This window comes from Paroedura picta, chromosome 2, assembly GCF_049243985.1.
Source record: "Paroedura picta isolate Pp20150507F chromosome 2, Ppicta_v3.0, whole genome shotgun sequence".
In the NCBI taxonomy this organism is placed as follows: Eukaryota; Metazoa; Chordata; class Lepidosauria; order Squamata; family Gekkonidae; genus Paroedura; species Paroedura picta.
The window spans coordinates 38619166-38636190 of NC_135370.1; the positions used below are offsets into that span (position 1 = coordinate 38619166).

Here is a 17025-nt window from a genome sequence, read left to right on the forward strand (position 1 = left end):
TCGTGTGGAAAATCATTTGAGGCTTTCCCAGAACAAGATAATTTCAATAGAGATTTTCATTTATGTAATGTTTTCCTTTTATTGCATTTATTTCTGCAGTTATACCCAAAGGCACGGAGGATTAAAATGCATTAAAAAATTAAGAATTAAGTTTTAAAATTTGTAAAAATTAAGAACCATCTATTATATAATTAGATCAGATTAATTAGACCAGAGATGCTTCAGTTATATATGTGACACCCTTACAGTATATACAATATGGACTGCCTACTCCCATATGAGCCTCTTGTGGTGCAGAGTGGTAGGGCAGCAGACATGCAGTCTGAAAGCTCTGCCCATGAGGCTGGGAGTTCGATCCCAGCAGCCGGCTCAAGGTTGACTCAGCCTTCCATCCTTCCGAGGTCGGTAAAATGAGTACCCAGCTTGCTGGGGGGTAAACGGTAATGACTGGGGAAGGCACTGTCAAACCACCCCGTATTGAGTTTGCCATGAAAACGCTAGAAGGCATCACCCCAAGGGTCAGACATGACTTGGTGCATGCACAGCGGATAACTTTACCTTTACTCCCATATGAACTGATCTGACCACTGGGGACATCTTTGGAGACTTTCCATCAGGTGTCTCCAATAGGTGAGGTTAGATGGGAGGCAAGCGGAGTCCAGGCCTACTCAGAGCCAGACTACACATCACAGGACAACCCATGGACGTCAACGCCATGTTAAACAAGAATGTCATATGTTAAAACTGCAGCAAGGACCAGAACTTAATTGGTCCCCTGGCGCAGCAGAGCCATGAGACCTCATCCCTCTCCTTGCACCTGTTGAAGTGCCAAAATAATTGTGAGGGGCTCTTTCAGCACTTGGAAATGCACAGGGGGTTGGACTAGATGACCCGTGAGGTTCCTTCCAACTCTATTATTCTAGGTGGAGGAGAAGATAGCACACTGCTGCTGCACTGCCGTCCTGCTCACAATCGGTGCTATTCTTAGACTGCTGAATTCTCATCTAAAATGGCATCGTCATTCATTCATTCATTCATTCATTCATTCATTCATTCATTCATTCATTCATTTATTCATTCATCATACGGCACCCGTTGTGTAGTCAAGGGATCCGAGAATTGTCTGGCAGCCAGGCCAGGGACGTTCAGAGGCGGCTGGCTATTGCCTGCCTCCACAGCAATCACCTCTGGTGTTCCTTGGAGGAACTACCACCCAAATCCTTGAAGGTCTCCCATCCAAATACTAGCCAGGGTTAGCCCATCTTAGTTTCTGAACTCTGATGGGATCAGGCTTGCCTGAGCTTTCCAGGGCAAGGCAGATGGTTCTGTGCTCACTTGCAACATGTAGATCACCTGTCAGTCATTGCACAGAAATGACAGCATTCCCTCTCCAGGGTTCCCTCCTCCTCTCTATCACTGTCTTCCACTGCAGATGAAAACTTTTCTCTTCCATGTGGCACTTCTTCAGTGACCATTGACACCCCTCCCGGTTTATGCATTTATGTATTTGCGTTTTGTTGATTTTTTTTTTTACTGTTTTACAAACAGGCATTTTATAATCTGTTTCCATATAATGACTGACTGCAGCCTTGGGGGCTCTGAATGGGATGGCAGCACAGAAATTTTTAAAATAAAAATTGTATACATGGACACCTCCTTTAGAGGCAGGATGGTCATTCCTGCCATGACGCAGGCAGTGGTGCATCCACTCCTAAATATACCTACTCTGGAGCCGGAGGGGGGGGTTTGAATGTGTGGGGTAGGTTGGCACACTGAAAGTCTAAAAAAATATTTATGCAATTGCCCTATGGCTGCTGCTTAGTAGCATCCAGAAAGCGCCTTCCATAAAAATCCTCACAGTTCGGGTTTTGCACATACATTTTAGTGTTAGCACCTTGAACGAAAGGGAACAGAAAGGAACACAGGCAAGGGGGGGGGGAGAGAAAGACTCACAGTTGAAACTGACCAGACCTTTTCTGAAACTGACAAGCAGCTGTGAAGCCCCATTTTTTCAAATTGCCCAACACTAGGAGACTCTGCTGTGTTATCGGACAATTTGAAAAAGGGCAGAAGCTCTGGAGCACTTTTAAAATTTTGTGCTACTAAATTGAAAAACGAAATCGTGTGGAGGGGATTTCAACTGATGCCCTAGTGATGCCCTGACACTAATTTATTGCTCTTCCTTACAAATTTATCTGGTTTTGCACTCCGAAGGGATTGAACCCAAGACATTCTAATGTTTGACAGTTTAGAGTAGGTCCATGTGGCTCAGCTAACGTTTATATCTTAAAACTCCCTTATTCTTATCCATTGTTCCTCCTAATATTTGTGAAACAGCCCTGGGGGTGGAGAGTGCCCTGGCTGTCCAAGATGGAATAGGGCCAATGATTGGCCCTCCCTCTTCAGCTACCACCCTCTTTCCCTGGAAGCTAGCCACTTTGCTCTCAGACACCTGAGAGAGACACACAGAGACATAGGGAGCCCTGCCAAACCACAAACAACCCCGGATTACCTGCTATGGCTCCTGCTGCAAGGGAGGGAGAAAGACAGACAGACAGAGACAAACTGCAAACAAGCCCCAAACTGCAAACGACCCTTGCTTACCTGCTACAGGAGCCCTGATTACTTCCTATGGCTCCTGCTGTGAGAGAGAGAAAACTGTGCCTGTCAGTGTCCCCTGGGTCCTAATGCCCACTTCATTCCTGCCTGCAATGGGCTTTCTTGCTAATTTTATCTATAAAATGATATTACTACATATTAGTATTTGATGCTCTCTGTACTAATTTTAAATAAACAATGACATTTCCACCTGCTTCACATATAAAGCGCCTCTAATTCTTTCAATTATGTCTATGAGAGAAAAATAATATACATAATAAAATATATAATGGCACCAAAGGTATAATAAAATTATATAATATATAATAAAATATATAATATCAACATAGTGTAATACCTATCAACTGACCTTTTTACACTCATACATAAATGTTCGAAATCTTACCATACAATATCCTGACAGGCTCAAACCTTCTGGGAGGTTTTGTAAGGGCTCACAGGATTCAAAAACTCCAAGATAATTAGAGGCACTTTATATTTGGAGTAGGTGGAATTTCATTGTTTATTTAAAATAAATGCCACTGAAGAACTAAGATATTGAAAAGGGGGAATAGAATTATATAGTTTATCCAGAACCTGTTTTGGTTATTTTTGTTTGGTTCATACTTTATATTATTTGGAAAAATCAACACATCCCTATAAGGGAGACTCAAGTTGTGAACATTTAAAAGAATAACAAAATAAAAATAAGCAGAATTAAGTTCAGCAGGAGTTTTTTTTTTTTCTCATTTTCTGAACTAGCAATCTGACTAGCCTTCTTTGCACCATTTTAATTTTAGGCTTCCAGGGACTGCCAATTTCTCCACCAACACCAAAAAAACACATTTGTTCTCTAAAGGATGAAAGGGGAAAATGTTGTCAAAGCTTTAGGTTTCCCACCTTTCTGTCTCTCTCTCTCTCTGTCTCGCTCTCCATCCCATGTAACCTTAATTCCACACAGACAATTCCCTCCCCTTATTTTCTTTGCATGCAGCGCTGAAATGCTTTTTTGGGGGGGGGGGTATTGGAAATTCCATCATTTGCCTTCTCTCCAATCCCCCTTTCAAGTCAATACCAGCAGGGAACTAAACCTCATGCAGCGTCTTTTAAACTTTCCCTGTTTTTGTTTTTGTTTTTTAATTTAGGAATCCAAGATAGTCTCATCACTAGACTCATGTGGCTTGTAACAAAAAAAAATTTTTTTAATGAGGTTAAATGGAGTTCATGCACCGACGACAGGGGAAGGATGGCGGAAAGTACAGAATGGACGAAACCAGCTCAATATGTGACCTTTGATGGTTAGCATAAGAGCAGGGGGAAGGATCCTAGGGAATCTAAAACAATTTTAAAAAGCTGCACCTTCTGATGTTCTAACAGATAAATTGTTATAATGCTACAGAGATGTGTCAGTTGCCTCAAAATAATTAATCACATGGGCTCAATTTTTTTTAAAGATTCTAGAGTCATACCTGCAGTGATAGTAAGGCCTTTTACGTTCCCTAGAGCAGTGGTCCCCAACCTTTTTATCACCGGGGACCAATCAACGCTTGACAATTTTACTGAGACCCGGGGGGGGGGGGAGAGTAGTCTTTTGCCGAGGGATGATGCCACCTGAGCCCCTGCTCCACTTGCTTTCCCGCCGGCGCCCCTGACTTCCTGCCGCCCACTGGCGGACGTTGCCAGCAGCAGTTGTGCAGTGCCACACCGAGGGGGTGCCCCAGCCATGGTGGCCACTGGAGAGCACCAAAGGTAAGCTGGTGGTAGAGTGGCAGGGCAGCCCCCGAGGCAGCAGCCGGGGAGGAGAACGAGGAGGAGCTGCGGCCCTGTACTGACTTTCTACGGTCCGGTACCAGTCACCGGACTGGGGGTTGGGGACCGCTGCCCTAGAGCCTTGTCCTTTTAGCTGTCAGTGGCAAGGATCGAACCTGGGACTGTCTGTATATAAAGCAAGTGCTCCGCCACTGAGACATAGTTCCATGGGCTATTCTAGAAGGCTTACTCCCAGGGAAGTAGTTTTTAGGACTGCGCTTTTAGTTGCCTCATAATTACACCATTTTGTTTCAACGCTAGGGATTCATGTTTGTTCTGAATTAATCCTGTGCTACAGCATTCCGGTTCAGGAAAACTATGTTGCTTAGAACATCTTTTTCCCGATCAAGATGCAACTTAATTTAAAAAAGAAAACCCTGCCTATCAAAGATGATGTTTTGATCACATTTCATACATTATTCATCAATAACAAACCTCTGTCAGAACTTTTTTTAATTAAAGCAAATTCTGGACTAGTTTAAATGAGTTCTGAAATTAATTAGAAAGCCACCTTCTTTATCACCTTCTGTCAGAACTATTTGCAAAAAAACTAATAAAAAGGTAATAACCACAGTTATCTTTTTATGAAAATTCGGAAGCATGACATAAGGATTCCGTTTCTCTAATTAACACCTTGAAAGTTTTTAAAAAATTAATATTTGCACATGACTTATGAACAAAATCCAAATTGTTTCCGTTCTATTATTGGCACATGTGCAGCGTGTTCTAATTAACAAGGCCCAGCTCAATGAGAAATACTTTGTGCCTTTCAGTATGAGGAAAATCCACGAAAACGTTTTATGCCAGAGGGATGTTTGGTTTCCCTGGGTAGAAATATTAGGAATACTCTCATTGACCAGGCCTGAGTGCAAGAGCACCATCAGAAGCCCAACATCAAAATGCATTGGGACCCAGAAGCGGGGCCACAGATGCAGGCTGCAGAGTTGTAGAGCCTGAAGCATACTGAGCACAGCTCAGACTGAATATTTCAAAGTGCATAGCTCAGTTTTTTGCCATCCCAATGGCCATCAAGGTGGCTAACAAATTAAAATAGGCGTAACAAAACCGCATTATAAAACCATTAAAACCAACCAATAAAATGCACCACTAAAACAATTAAAACCACAGCTACCACATTTTAAAACAGTCTAAAGCCATTAAAACCAACTGAGAAAATGCAAGATTAAAGCAATTAAAACCAGAGCTAAAATACATAGAAAGGCATAAAAATAACGCTTAAAACAGGAAGTAAGGATCACTGGGCAGGAAGGGGGGAGCACTGTGGGAATGCCAAATGAAACTAAAACGTCTTCAGCGGCTGGCAGAAGATGGCAACAGAATGGGACGGCTGAATCTTTCTGAGGTAACATAGCTTTTGGTGCTGCAACTGAGAAGGTCCTTCTCCTGGTTGCCTCCCACCTGATCTTAGAAGGCTGGGGCACCTGAAACAGGGCTTCCAATAATGACTTTAATGGCTGAGTAGATTCGTAAAAGACTAGGCACTCCTTCAGGTATGTTGATCAGGACAGGAAGGTTTCAGAAGCCATTGCTTGCCTTTGACCATCTACCAAATGAAATTATGAACTTGTGCCCCTTTGCTCTTCAAATTTCTCTTTGATCAAAATGGAATAAGTTGGAAACAGACTCCAAAATTCCTTTAAAAGTGTGTGGGGGGGATGGATGATTGGATTTCAGGGAGAAATTGGGCAAAGGGGAATTAAGAGGATTTCTTTTTACAGCAGCATTTGCAGTTGGCTGGAATTTGAACTTGGGTCTCCTGCCTTTAAAATACAACAATCCGTACGCTATACTGCACAGGTTCCCAAATACACCACTTCAATCTACCCACCACTTCAGTTTAACTAGTTCTGCCTAACTACAGGGTAATTGCATCCGCAAAGATCAAGCCCCCCCCCAAAAAAAACCAGTAAACAGATATTCAGCAGGATAATGAAGTCACAACTGTATTGATTAAAGCATGATGTAGTAGTCTTCTGAGTTCCATCAGAGGACAGCTGAGTTCCAATCCCTTTTTTTTGTTATCAAGTTAGAGTTGCAGTTCCCTGGTGGTCGATCCCCTGGCTCAGACTATTGGGAGAAAAATAAGCCAGTAGCTACGTATCACTTCTGGGGAAAACCTGGAAGTGGTGTCAATCCTCTCTAGGAATCACCAGAAAATCTATGGTTTTACGATATTTACCGAAATCCCTAGAGATGTGTGATGTCAGTTACAGGTATTCCCAGAAGCGACATCATGCTGTTGCCAACAGACACTCTCTATATTCTCCCAATCTCCTGCTGGTTGCCACACCATGCCCAACAAACCTACAAAAAGCTCACTTGGTACAATAACCTTGGCCAATTATTTTCTATTTAAATATTATATCATGTCTTGGGAATACATAGCAAATACCTGGCTTGTAACTTAACGAATTCCTCTGCCAGACACCTAAGGAATGTAGAGGGAACAGCAGGATCAGGTCCCATCAAGCTTCTTGTGTGTTCTTTAATAAAAGCACAATGGGTACAGCATCCGTGGATACAAGATGGGCCCATCAGTGGTTACTTGGCCAGCTTGACTGAAGGAAGACTGCATCTTGCCAGCTTGGTGTAGTGGTTAGGAGTGCAGACTTCTAATCTGGCAAGCGGGGTTTGATTCCCCGCTCCCCCACATGCAGCCAGCTTAGGTGACCTTGAGCTCGCCACAGCGCTGATAAAGCTGTTCTGATCAAGCAGGAATATCAGGGCTCTCTCAGCCTCACCTTCCTCACAGGGTGTCTGTTGTGAGGAGAGGAAAGGGAAGGTGACAGTAAGCCACTTTGAGACTCCTTTGGGTAGAGAAAAGCGGTATAGAAAAACCAATTCTTCTTCTTCTTCTTCTTCTTCTTCTTCTTCTTCTTCTTCTTCTTCTTCTTCTTCTTCTTCTTCTTCTTCTTCTTCTTCTTCTTCTTCTTCTTCTTCTTCTTCTTCTTCTTCTTCTTCTTCTTCTTCTTCTTCTTCTTCTTCTTCTTCTGATGCAGTAAATCTCTTAATACCATTGGCTCGGAGGCAGGATTGGGGAAAGCTTGGCCTCTTTCTTCTGTTTGTTGGTCCTCCAAGAAATAGCCGGCCATTCTGTGAAACAGGTTTCTGGATTAGATGGACCATTGGACTGACTCTGCTGAGCTTATGTCCCAATAGTATTATTGCCCTCTTATTTGGTTCTTAGGCTATAAAATCAATATTGCTCCAAGTTTTTCTCATAAAATGTGGCTTTAGTGAAATGGAACAGTGGAGATGGAATTAGTTGGATGGCATTTAGCTGTTGAAGGGTATGTGGCTATTCCTGTTTATTTACCACCGAGACGGAGGAACAGTTCTGCAAAATTCAAAAGTTAGCTGATTATTTTATTATGTCTAGCTGGTCCTAAATGGGGTTTTCACCTAGGCTTGCTAGCTTTGGGTTGGAAAATACCTGTAGATTTGGAAGTGAAATCTGAGGAGGTTGGAGTTAGGGGATGGAAGGGACTTTAAGTAGGCATCACACCACTCAGTCGCCTTTCCAAAGTGGTCATTTTGTCCAAGGAAACAAATCTCTATCACCTGGGGATCCTTTGCAATCTCTGGAGATCTCCAGCCGGCACCTGGAGGCTGGCAACCCTATCTGCCTGATCCTGCACATTTATGTGGAAGCACATCCTGAGGGCAGCCATGTGTAGTAAGTATGGTATGGTGGTAAGACCCAGGTCTACATCCCCATTTAGCCAAGGAACCCCAACATGTGACCTTGGGCCAGTCCCTCTCCTGCAGTCTAACCAACTTCACTCAGTAGAAGAAGAACAAGAGCTGGTCTTTTGTACCCCACTTTTCACTACCCGAAGGAGTCTCAAAGTGTCTTACAATCGCCTTCCCTTCCTCTCCTCACAACAGATACCCTGCGAGGTAGGTGGGCTGAGAAAGCTCTGACAGGACTGCTGGGTCAAAACAGCCCCTAACCAGACTGTGACTAGGCCAAGGTCACCCAGATGGCTGGTTGTGGAGCAGAAGGGAAGCAAACCTGGCTCTCCAAACCTGTTTCTCCAAACCCGGTTCTTACTGGTTAAGAAGCCACTGCTTTTATCCTCTACAACTGGCCATTCTTGTGAGGATGAAAGGATGTATGATAAGCTGCTGTGGGTATTCCCCGGAGGGAGAAAGGCAAGTGAGGCATAAATAACTATATAAATAAATAGAATACCACTTTGTTCAGGGTATTTATTTTTAAAAGGAACATCTATGAATTATCTCCAAGATTATATTCAGCTTAGTGTTGAGTTCCTTTTGCAGGAGACTCTTCTTGCTGAATGTCACTGTAAGCTGTGCATTTGAAGTTAGTAAAGCAATAGACATGCCCCTCTTTTTTTTTTGGGGGGGGGAGAGAAAACCATTAAGTCTAGAGTCAAAATTGCCTTATTGTACCTCTTCCTGAGCAAGAATTTCACTCTGTGGTTCTGACTCATTTGCTCTCCTAGTACAGGCAAGTGGAAGAGAATTACTCTTGCAAAGAACCTGACATGGTCTCTCCAAAGCACTCTTGTAGCGGAAAATTATGGAAGCCACAGTTAAAATTAATACTGTGTTCACTGGCTGGGATGACCAATGCAATCATTTTAGGCTCCAGGTAAACGTGCTAGCAAACAGCTGCAGTTAAAGGAAGGGTGAATAAGTACAGCCTTTGGCATTAAAGGCAGCACGCATTTTCCCATTGAACGCTAGCTTGCTTGCATCTAATTTAATTGTATTTAATTCACGTGTTATCTCCCCCTTTCTCCCAGTTTGGCCACCCCTGCTATAAATTGTCACAAAGGAGAAGAACAACCAAGGGAGACAGCAAGAACCCCCCCCCCTTTTTTTTTTGTTGTTGTTGTTCAGGGGTCCGCTGCCACCACAGCATCCCTTCCCAGCAGATAAGTCTGGTGGGCTGTGAAGAAAGAGGAAGGATAATGGAGGGGAATCAAAAACCCTCATGATGGTCCTAGCGACCACAGTGGGTGTGCCACGGTGTTCCACCAGGCTCAAGCATTTGGAATCAAATGCAGGATAATGAAAACTACATACCAATTCCTCGACACATAGCTTAGTCTGTCTGAGCCTGATTCCGAAGCAAGAAATGGAGAGGAAGGGAAAATTCTTCCTCCCTTTGAAGGCGGGCATTTCGAGACAGCTCTAAGCCAAAGGGGGAGGAAGCCTGGAAGCCTATCCAGGGAGGGAAAATGTGCCTTTCAGCTGGTACAAGATGTTTTTGAAATTCATCAGTGGGGCATACTCTCTTTGGTTATGGTGCATGCCCTGGCCATGAGCCCATGGGACCACAGGGTTCCAGAACATGACTCCTTTCTGCTTTATTTGTTTGGAGTATTTGTATACCTCTCTTTCTCCTGGCCATCACTGGATCCAAGGCTCAAATGCATGTGGTGGTAGCAGATGTACTTGCTTAAACTCTTATAATGGCATATAAGGCAGCAACCAAGATCATTGGATGGTCACCTTGCCTTCATCAAACCTGTTTCATAGAGGGTTTCACAGGGCGAGCCAGCTTGGCGTCATGGTTAGGAGAGGAAGCCTTGAATCTGGAGAACCAGGTTTGATTCCCCACTCCTACACGTGCAGCTAGCTGAGTGATCTCAGGCCAGTCATGGTTCTCTGAGCTCTCACTCCCCGTCCTCCCCATCCAGGGGGTCTGTTGTGGGGAACGGAAGGGAAGATGATTGTAAGCCGCCTTGAGACTCCTTCGGGGAGTAAAAAGCAGGGTACAAAACCTTCTTCTCCTTCCTTCATTTTATCTCCAAAACAACAGCTCTGTGACAGTTATAGTTCCCCCACTCCTCTTTCAACTGCAGCCAGCTGGTGACCTTGGACCAGTCACAGTTCTCTGAGAGTTCTCTCAGCCTCACCTACCTCAGAGAGTGTCTCTTGTGGAGAGAGCAAGGGGAAGTGACTGTAAGATGCTTTGGGACTCCCTCGTGTAGTAAAAAGCAGGGTGCAAAAAAACCCCATCCTTATGGTGAGAACTTTGTATTACATTTGCCAGGTACCTTGGAGCAGGGATGGGGTTAACATGTAATAATAAAAATAATTATTATAATAAATGAAACTGGCCGGTTGTTGTCATCTTTAACTTCAGTGGAAGTATCCCATCTTGTAAGAATGGCGATTAAGAGAGATTTCACTAGAAATACTTTCTCCCATCTGGAGCTTAAATTTGTTGTCTGGAACAGGAAAAGATTTTGACATCAAACGAAATATCTTCCGGGAAACCTCGACTTATTGGTGTTTTGAAAGCAGAGATAAAAATGATACATGCCCCTTCCACTTCAAGAATGAAGATTTTACTTCTGAGATCTTCCATCCGTCCCGTATAGGTGTTTTTTCTTCCGTTTATCACAAGGAAACTTTCCCTTTACATCCACCCCGAAACAGAAGGCTTTGTTTCCATGAATAGATCCATCCCATAAATCTTGAACTAACTATGGGCTAGAAAGCCTCATCTTTCAGCTTGACTCTTAAGAAATTAGATTAAAGATTAAAGAAGTGGATGATGCGGTCTATTTTCAGACATGTGCATGGTGGCGAATGCCAAAGCAAGTACGTTTTAACAAACCTCTCTCGCAGTAAAAGTCTTATTTTTAGTCGTGTGCTGGACTCACAGGAGGAATTCTGTCAATTCCATTTCCACAGCTTCAAGCGACATGTTCCTGTGGAAAATCCATTGGGCAAATGAAAATCAGCGGAGTCCTGCGTGACCTTACTTTGCCGAGATGTTTGCCTGGCAGGGAGATGTACCATGAAAGTAAAGGACTGTATACTGTTGTGTGTGCAATTTTTGTTAATGAGTCACAGCATCATGAGTTTTGTGGGAATGCTTTTGCACGCTATTCGGTCTAATATTGCTCCGAATCCTAAAGAGACAGCCTTGACTCTCCACACCAGAAAAGCGTTAGCCTAATTATATTTTCAAGCGATTAACAAGAACGGACTCTTTTTGCCACTGACAAAAGCACTGAAAATGGAAAACAATCTAGAGAGACTGTTCTGGCAGAGTCCAAGTGTAAATAAAAGATATAACATACTCTTAAACTGTAATCTTTAATTAAGCCACTGGACAGATTCTTTCTTTCCTTTGCTGAATCCTGGGTGTAAACTGCACGGAGCTTTTATTCCAACCCCAGATCGATTCAGTCCCTGCCCTCTACACAGAATGTGATTTCCGTTTGGATTTGGGGCGATTTAAATTTTCCTTCTGCAGCGAGAAGGATTGATCCAGAGTGCTTTTAAGCCTCAATATTTAAAGGCTGTTTAAATATTGGGCTCTCAGAGGACCCGTGATTGGCCACAGGTGGTCATGTGACAAACTTGCCTTAAAGGAGAAGCCCCTAATTTCTCTCAACTTCTGTCGATCCTGGATTTTTTCTCCCTTCTCTGCCTTTTTCAATCATCTCCCCCCCCCCCTCCAAGAAAAGAAAGAGGCTCCCTGCTTGGCTCCTCTCCCCCCCCCCTTCAAGAAAAGAAAGAAAGAGACTTGGTTCCCCCCCCCCCTTCTGAACTACCCTAACCACGTGCAGAACACTTTCCTGTTTCGATGGGGAGGGGGGAGGAAGAAGAAGATCCAAGTTCAAAGCGATCTGAATTCAACAGGATCGACAATGGAATAAACAAAGTAAGTGCAGACTCTGCCCTAAAGAGACATAGCCACCAAATTATTCTTGTGTACCTTTACCTGGGCCTACTGTGAAATTGATTCTGAAGGACTTCGGTTCCATATAATATTAGGATTTGCTGAGATGCAGATTTGGCTATGTTGGAACATTTTAAAGACTAAAGTAGATGTTTAATATATTTTTTAATTTAAATATGGCAGGAATTCATATATTTATGAGACTACACAATGTTCATTTTTCTACATGTGCCAGCAGTGAATGCTCATGGGTCCACAAAAGATTAAAGGAAGGCATATACTTTGTTTGTTTGTGTGTTTCCAGATTTGGGAACAAGATTCAGATTAACAGGAACAGTTTGTTGAAATATCTTTCCTTTTTTTGGGGGGGGGGGAGAAGTGTTAAATCAATCCACATGCCTTCTGCAGATGGTTACTCTGATCTTAATTCTTAAGCAGTTATGCAGGCTTCTACCCAACGAAATTCAGTTGCCAATAAAACCACTAATCAGGGTTAATCCTGGTATGATTATCATTGTGTTAAAAAGTTTCTACACTGACCTGAAGTCTAGCATGTGCCTTATGAAAATCGATGCCCAAGGAGAATTGTTTCTTATATACATTCCTTTCAAGGTCAAATGATTACGATTTTTGGCCACTGTTCCTCCACCCCCCCCCCGCCCCCCAATCTTCCCTTTTTGAATAATCCGGTAATAAACTCAGACACATTTCTCAGGCTCCCTTCTCTTATTTGTTCTTTCTGTACATCTCGTGATTTATACTGGATCATATTCAGTATCTCATTTCACTCAGGGTCACAGAGACTCCAGTTACCTTGAAGTTATGAAGATGTTCCGGTTAAGCTAGGGAAAACATTGCTTTTGGGGTGTAATAAATTCCAGCCCAAGATATTTCCAATTCCAAATCATTCACACCTGAGTAACGCAAAGCACTATGTGGCCCATTAGTCTATGCAAGCCGACACAATAGTAGTGTGTGGGGGGGGGGGAGAACCACACACAGCCTGTGAAAGACGATAGTTCTACCATGCCTAAATGTAATAGGGAATGAAGAAAGAAATACGGGATGAAATGATTCAGAAAGGCAGGGTATGTATCTTTTAGGTAGCTCTTTCTAGAATTGTTAAAGCAAACAAAATAATGTCACAAAAATGCATCTGGATTCTTTTCAGCAGTGACGGAAATGGCTCTTTCTGGCTTTCGAGCATGGCCTGCATTGGCTCTTGCGATCCAAAATATCTTAGCATCCAGTTAAAAAGAATGTGGTACCATCTAGCCAAAGGTGGCAGCACCTAGGGAGAGCAGACTTTGGGGAGGAACTGATGTAACAACCAGGGGATGCCTCAGGACTTTCCTCTAAGCTCTATGGCAGGGGTAGTCAACCTATGGTCCTCCAGACGTCCATGAACTACAATTCCCATGAGCCTCTGCCAGCGTTTGCTGGCAGGGGCTCATGGGAATTGTAGTCCATGGACCTCTGGAGGACCACAGGTTGACTACCCTGCTCTATGGTATTTACCAATGAGAATAGGAGAAATTCTTACACTACCACTTTTTTCTCTGTCCTCAGTTCTACAGAAGGAGGGAACTATGGCTGGCCTTCCCCTTCCCACAGCAGACATCCTGTGTGGTAGGTGGGACTGAGAGAGCTAACTGAGAATAGCTCTAACAGGACTGTGACTGGCTCAAAGCCACCCATGCGGCAGAGCGGGGAATCAAACCCGGTGCTCCAGATTAGAGGCTGCCACTTGCAACCACTACACAAAGCTGGCTCTCATTAGTTCTCCCCTCCCCTTTCCTCCCCAAACCCACTCTCCTCAATTTCCACTCCCCAAGAATCCAGGTATTACTCAACCCGGAGCTGCAAACCCTAATCTGAGCTTCTGAAGGTGACTGGAGTGAGAAAAAAAAAGGTCTGTTTCAAATTACTGTTTGTTGCTCTGTCATTAATACGAATGCAACACGGAACACAAGTGGGGGAAAAAAGCTGAAAGTAATTTGCAGTTCGTGTCAGATCAATGATATGAGAAAAGTGTTCTTATTTCGTTTTGTTTTTTAAACAATTGGCTGTCCCCCTAGAACTTGTGCTTTGCAGACGGATTACCATAACAGCTTTCCAATAATATTTAGCAGAGGAGGCCAGAGAAGGTAATAATGCTAAGGAACCCTTAAATATCTGCATTGTTAGAGTTATAGATGACTCGCCTTGGTTGATTCGCTCCAAGAGGTATGCACATTTTGCCTGCTAAGATCCATAACAGAATATCAATAATGAAACAAAGCAACATCTCTATGCTCTCTTCCAAAGGAGCTTCCCGTTTCATTCAGGGATGGCAGCTGGGGCATGGAACTGCTTCAGCCATTTGCCTATGTGATGGGACGGCCACAGAATGAATCTTAAGACTCTGAGCTACTGGTTGCCCACAGGGCAGGGTTCAAGGTGTTTTCTCACCTCAAACGGTACAGTCGCAAACCACCCCATATTGAGTCTGCCATGAAAACGCTGGAGGGCGTCACCCCAAGGGTCAGACATGACCTGGTGCTTGCACAGGGGATACCTTTACCTTTACCATCATGCTGGGGTCGCAATAAAGAGCTGAAACGGAAGGGTGGGATATAAATGTAAAATAAATAAACTCCCAGTGTCCTGCTCTCTGGACCCGCACAGATCTAACACAACCTATAGTCTCCTCCATATCGTTGTCTTTCATTTTTAATTTATTTAACATTCATCAATATTTCTGTAATTTATGGTGCTTTCAACCATCTCTGGAGGACGGGTATCAAAGTGATGGCGTTATAGCACTCTTAGTCCTGACTAAAGATGCCAGGAAGCTCTCCCACTCCCATGGTTCATCACAGTCTATCTTACTGAAGTCAATACAACCGGAAGAATTCGTGGCTGTGGACAGGGTTGCCAGACCCCCGGCAGAGGCAGGGAATTCTCTCCTGCTGTCTCTATTACTGCTCAGAGCAGTGGCAGAAGAAAAATGTTTAAAAATGGCGGTCAAGCAAATTGCATGATGTCCTTTCGTTTTGTTTCTTCACACTATTGCCAACAGCTGCCCCCTTCCATTTCCCCACCACAAGTCTCCCTAACTGCATGCTTTATACCAGGGGTGGCCAAGCTGTGACTCTCCAGATGTCCACGGACTACAATGACCATGAGCCCTTGCCAGCATGTGCTCATGGTCAGTGTAGTCCATGGACACCTGGAGAGCCACAGCTGGGCCACCCCTGCTTTATGACATGCTCAGCTGTAGAACACACATAAAAAGATATCACATTTCAGAAATAGTTGCTGGCTGTCTACTGGCAAGCCCCCAGAACTTTGACAGGGAGGGAAACTGCAGCGCATGACCTAACAATGCTACATCCAGTTATGCCCCCAGGACTGACATCACAGAGTCGTGGCTATGCTTTAGGAATTTCACAAATCTTTATGCTAACAACATTTCTAGAGCATTCCTAGAGCATCACTATGACATCACTCCTGGGTATGTAACCAGAAGTGATGTCACAGTAACACTGTTTTTCCCCTTAGTTTGTTCTGACTCAACTATCAAGTAGCAGCAATAGGGGCCCACAGCCCAAAGGCAGGAGGTGTCGCACCATAGTGGGAGACACAGTCTGCCTAATCTGAACTAACATGAATATTAGAACCTGCAAGCCTGCGTTGGCCTGCCCTTGATTAGCAGAGCTGGAGAAATAAATCAGTCCCCTACAAACAGACTTGCATTCTGTAAAGTGTGCTAAAGCTACTGGTTTGCCAAGAACAGTCAGGGTGGCAGAGAAACTTCCAGGATATCACTGACAGGTAGAAAAGAAGAATAAAATAAAGAAGAAGAAGAAGAGTTGGTTCTTATATGCCGCTTTTCCCTACCCGAAGGAGGCTCAAAGCGGCTTACAATCGCCTTCCCATTCCTCTCCCCACAACACACACCCTGTGGGGTGGGTGAGGCTGAGAGAGCCCTGATATCACTGCCCGGTCAGAACAGCTTTATCAGTGCCGTGGCGAGCCCAAGGTCACCCAGCTGGCTGCATGTGGGGGAGCGCAGAATCAAACCCGGCATGCCAGATTAGAAGTCCGCACTCCTAACCACTACACCAAACTGGCTCTCTAAAGGGAAGTATGAGCAGATAAACTAGAGTAACAGTGGTCTAGATACACACTACTGTGCATTCGTTCATTTGTTTGTTCGTTCGTTCATAGAGCAGGATATAAAAATTAGACATGATAAAACATTAGGATTTTAAAACAAGTTTGAGGGGGGGATGCAGAATAATATTAGTCATTAAAAAAAGGTGTTCGGTTTCCTTCCGGCAGGCTTGAATCGTGTAGGCACAAAATTTCGCAGTCTGCAGAGAGACTTGAGGCTTGTCACCCAATCAGTTTCTGTTCGGTGTGGCCTCCCTTCCAAAAGGGGGAAGAAGAGCTTGTGACACCCCATCTGTGCCAAGTGTATTTCAAGGGAGCAAAATAACTTCAATCATTTCTACTACAGTCCTTTAAGGGAAGCTAATATCATTATCTCTAGAGATGAGAGGGGATAGCAGAAGCCGAAAAACAACTACAATAGGTTGGCAGGAATGAACTATTGACCCATTTTCTGCCAACTTTCTGATGCCTGCTACTTGCTGAGATTCTTGTGACGAATAAGGCACTTAGTCCAATCCTGCCTGGCAATAGTTAGGTCCAATTAAAAGGAATTACTCAGCACCAGTTAACATAATTCCTAAGGTTTCCAGCCTCAAAGCGGAGCCTGGAGTTCTTCCCGAAGTCCAACTGATCACCAGAGAAAATGGGATGAAATCCTACAGAATACCATAGAGTCTAGGGGAAAGACTGAAGTCCCCGAAGCAGGGGTAGTCAAACTACGGCCCTCCAGATGTCCATGGACTACAATTCCCATGAGCCCCTGCCAG

General features: G+C 43.9%; 1 protein-coding gene across 5 annotated transcripts in view; it reads right to left on the reverse strand.

Moving 5' to 3' along the window:
• B3GALT1 (beta-1,3-galactosyltransferase 1) overlaps nucleotides 1-17025 on the reverse strand; it is a 504258-nt gene that overhangs the window by 341930 nt on the left and 145303 nt on the right. The window lies entirely within an intron of this gene.